Source organism: Cucumis melo, unplaced genomic scaffold (genome assembly GCF_025177605.1).
Source record: "Cucumis melo cultivar AY unplaced genomic scaffold, USDA_Cmelo_AY_1.0 utg001594l, whole genome shotgun sequence".
Classification (NCBI taxonomy): Eukaryota; Viridiplantae; Streptophyta; class Magnoliopsida; order Cucurbitales; family Cucurbitaceae; genus Cucumis; species Cucumis melo.
The window spans coordinates 27501-32411 of record NW_026124670.1 but is presented as its reverse complement, the minus strand read 5'-3'; positions in this window follow the sequence as shown (position 1 = coordinate 32411).

Below are 4911 nucleotides of genomic sequence, written 5' to 3'. Positions count from 1 at the left end.
AGTCTCGTTTCTGTAGTAGACCAATTTGTTAACATCCCCCCGAGCCATTTTTTATTAACATAATGACACCGAGTCCTTGTTGCAGCCCGGGCTACTGAATCCGCTGCTTTATTTTTGGTACCAACAATTAAGAATTGTTTGCCCCTAGTTGCTGCATCAAAAACTAAATCACAAGCTTCTGATAAAAAACGAGCAGTTTGAGTAAGATTTATAATATGAATACCTTTACGTTTTGCAGAGATATAAGGTGCCATTCTAGGATTCCATTTCCTAGTACCATGACCAAAATGAACTCCTGCCTCCATCATCTCTCCCAAATGGATGTTCCAATATCTTCTTGTCATTTCTCCCCCCACTTCCTCGCTTTTTTTTCTTAAAAAAAGAGACGAGCTGAAATAGAAATAAATAATTGTTCCCATGGAACCTTATCCTCTACCTCGACCGGGGATTGACTGTTGATACACAATCCAAGCCATTAATTTTTTTCTATTCCGTTATTATCTTATTACCAAATTAACGCGGCTAGTTAACAGGATGACTCCACTTTTATGAATCATTAAATCCTAGAAATGCTTGTTCTGATGTATCATGTAAATTCGTTGAAATGAAAAAATCAAATAATTCTTTTGTGGTGGAACAAAATATCTCTCATTTCCCCCTCGAAAATTTTTTTTGGGGGGGGTTCTAAAGGAATATTGTTATGTTGCCTCGAACGGTGCGCTAATTCTCTGAATCCGGTACCAACTGGTATCATTCCTCCTAGAACAACGTTCTCTTTCAAACCTCTCAACCAATCGATACGACCTCGGAGGGCGGCTTTTGCTAAAACTCGAGCAGTTTCTTGAAAACTTGCTTCCGATATGAAACTTTGAGTATTTAGAGATGCTTTCGTTATTCCCAATAATACGGCTCGGTAACAGATCGCTTCTTCCAAAGCACGCCCTGTTCGTTCCGCTCGTAACAACCCAATGAGTTCTCCAGGTGAAAAAACATTAGACATTCCATCTTCTGAAACCAAGACTTTTGATGTTATTTGACGTACAATAATTTCGATATGTCTATTATGGATCTCCACCCCCTGGGATCGATAAACCTTTTGGATCTTATTAACCAAAGAGATACGACTTTGCACTATCGTTAGTTCAGAACCAATCAAAAATCCCCAAGGAATTCCAAGAATTCTTGTTATACGCTCGTTCCAACCCTCAATTCTCTTTTCTAGGCTCATCGATATTGAATCAATCGAACGCACTTCTAATACTTGTTCGACTTTTGGAAGACCCTGCGTTATATCACCAGATCGTGATTTTTCATATATAAATGTAACTAAAGTATCTCCTTCGTAAAGCATTTCGCCATAATGGCGATGAACAGTTGCTCCTGAAGTGGCCAAATAAGGCTTAGCTAATCTTATTACTACAGAATCAACTTCAACAATTATAATTTGACCCGATTTTAGGTGTGGTCTATTTTTGGCTATACATACATTTTCAAAAAAAAAATGTCCAAGACTAATTCTTGTTCTTGTAGGTGTTTCTTCACAATAATTATTGTGATAATTATGATGCAGAAAATGCCAATTCAAATTAAATGTATTGAAAACGATGTTACTGCATGGATCGGAATTGAAAATCCCCCCGTTTTCATCCATTAAATAATATTTAAGTACTTGAAAAGTCTGTTTTAAATTGTCAAGTTGCAAATATTTAGTTAGGGAGATCGGATTATGAGTTATTAAGTCATAAAATGAATAAAAATTCACAATTTGAGGGGGCGCCCCTAAAGGTCCTAACGAATTCCTAATTGAAATTAGAGGATCCTTTTTACTTGATTCTTTTATGAACATTATAATCTTTTACATCGTTGAATAGATCCATTTGCAAACAATTCGATGCTGACAAAATTATCAAAGATTGGCGTTCCTTATTTCTATTGAACAACGTACGAATAGTTCCTTGATTTTGACTCGGAGATTGTGGAACCCTTGTCTTGGAATAAATAGAAAAAAATGGATTGATATTCGTGCGATCTGACTCATTATTAAAGATCAATCCTGAACCTGACGGATCTTTCCTTTTTCTCAATATACGCAGTATCGGATTTCCCTAAGTCTATTCGTAGGAAATTTCGAACCAGACCATTTGTACTTACTTCAACAAAGGAAGCGCGCGCGTCTTCGATAGAAGAGCTTTTTTTGTCTCGGTCCCAATTCAACAATAAACAAGTCCGAACTAATTGAATGCTTGTGCCAGAAATTCCCCGAATTGGTTTTCCATTTCCATAAAGTATATAATTGACAACTCTAAGCTCCAGATTATCCCTTTCTTGCAATAGATCCTGTGGGAAAAGTTTTACTAAATTGATACCGTCGGCTAGTTCATATATGATTACAGGTCGAACAAAAACAAAATACTTTTTCTTGGTAGGTGTGATCCACTGGACATAAATCCAATTTTTCGATTTTTTTGATTTCTTAGAATTTTTTTTTACTCTTTCTGGTGGTATCAAGATGCCATTGTGTCGGGATATCTTATCCATCTCTCCAGGAAAATGTATATCTCCAGAAAATATTTTGAGTTCAATCCTTTTTTTTTTTTTCTCCACTCGGACCAATCCACCTACTCGGCTTCTTATACTTAAAGTTAGTCGTGTAGCTACTCCAATGATACTATTGTTCCGTACCATTATGGAAGAAGATTCTGGTAAAATATGCACTTCCTCGGGAATGAAAAAAAATCGATCCACTTTCATTTGCATTTGGTATTTTGGCTTAAAGTCTTTGACTCCTCGATACTCAATCAAATCCTCTTTTTTTGAGGATTGAATGCACCCCTATAGTCCCATATTTAGTAATTCCTGAACTATTTCTTCTGTATTGAGGATCATCGAAAAAAGCAAGAATACTATTTCTAGCGAAAAAGACCATTTATGGGTATTTCAATCGAAATACCGGAAGGGGGTCGTAGTTCTTTTTCTCGTTCTTGAAGTGATTCAAATTGAATGATGAATCCATTTCTTCGCCTCTTTGCCAATAAATCAGAATTACCGTGGAAAATAGCAGGATATGTGAGATTAGATTGACCCGTACATAGGATTGGATTAAGTTCTGAATAATCAGGAATTCCGCTTTCGTTTTTACCAGAGAGATCCGGACCATAAAATTTTTGTCCCACTTTATCATTATTTACTGAAAGGCTAGAAATATATCTTCTTTCGACACAAAGAGAATGAACGTTAATTTGATCTTGATCCTTGTAGAGTGAAAAAGGGACTACACTGCATCCGCACGAACCTCCTGATAATATCCATAAATGACTTGTTTTGGTAAGAGATGGACATTACTATATGTAAATTCGGGTGCATGGTACAACGTCGGTACTCCAATGCATTTCTCCCTCTGAGTCAGAATAAATATGTTTTCGAACTCTCTCTTTTAAATTAAGAGTGTATGTTCCCGCGCGAATCTCAGCAATCACTTGTTTCTGATTCTACATATTGATCATTTTGAACTAAAAGTAAACTTTTTGGTGGAATAGTGACGTTATGTATAATATCCTCACTCTCAATAGTTACATACAAGTCTATATAACATAAAAAAGCAGGATGCCCATGGCGTGTACGTGTGGGATGAACCAAATTCTCATTGAATTTGATTTTGCCATTAGAAGAAGCTCGTATATGTTCTGCAGTCCCCCCTGTGAATACTCCGCCGGTATGAAAAGTTCTTAATGTTAGTTGAGTACCCGGTTCTCCAATAGATTGACCCCGCAATAATACCTACGGCTTCTCCCAATTCTACCAGGTCCCCGTGAGTAGGACTTCGTCCATAACATAATCGGCAGATCCAAGATGTACTCCTACAAGTAAAGGGAGTCCGAATAGATATTGGTTGGGTTTGAAAGGTTATGAATCGATTAATAAGTCCAATACCAATATCTTGATTTCGAACACCAATGCATCGCGGGCCCATATATATATCGTCCCGCTAATACACGACCAATTAATGTTTGGATAAAAATTCTTTCCGGAATCATCCTATTTCCAGGGACTCACTAAAATCCCTCGGATGGTTCCACAATCGGTTCTACGTACAACAATGTGTTGAACTACTTCAACAAGTCTACGTGTAAGATATCCAGCATCCGATGTTCGTACAGCAGTATCCGACAACTCCTTTCCGCGCCTCCGTAGCAAGAAATTATATATTCCGTTAAGGACAGCCCCTCACGTAAATTGCTTTGAATGGGTAAATCAATCATTTGTCCTTGTGGATCTGACATTAATCCTCTCATACCTACTAATTGGTGTACTTGAGATGCATTTTCCTCGAGCTCCCGAAAAAGACATTATATGGACTGATTAAAAGGGTCAGTCATCCTAAAATTAGGATTCATTTCTTGTCGCAAATATTCACTTGTAGCATACCATATCTCAATGGACTGGCGTAATTTTTCTACTGCGTGTACGTTTCCATAATGATGGTGTTTTTCCAAAATCAAACTTTGTTGTTCAGCATCTTGGACTAGCCATCCCTTAGAAGGGATTGTTAAAAGATCATCAATTCCTAATGAAATGGATGTAGCAGTGGCCTGCTGGAACCCCAGAGTCTTTAGTTGATCCAGGATGTGTGATGTATATGCCATTCCGAAGTGATCTATTAATCTGCTAATAAGTCGTTTAATGGCAGTTCCATCTATCACTTTATTGTGAAAGGACCAGATCGGCCCGTTCCGCCATAAGTACCTCCATATTACGCTGAGTGGGGTTCGACAATAGGTTTGAGTTAATGATTAGAAAACTTCCTTTTCTCGATCTTGATTCGCGTAGAAATTCAGGACCTATGGTCCTAGTTGAACCGGAGAGAACAAAATTCATACCGGTGTCATATAATTACTTAGCTGAGTGAGATAC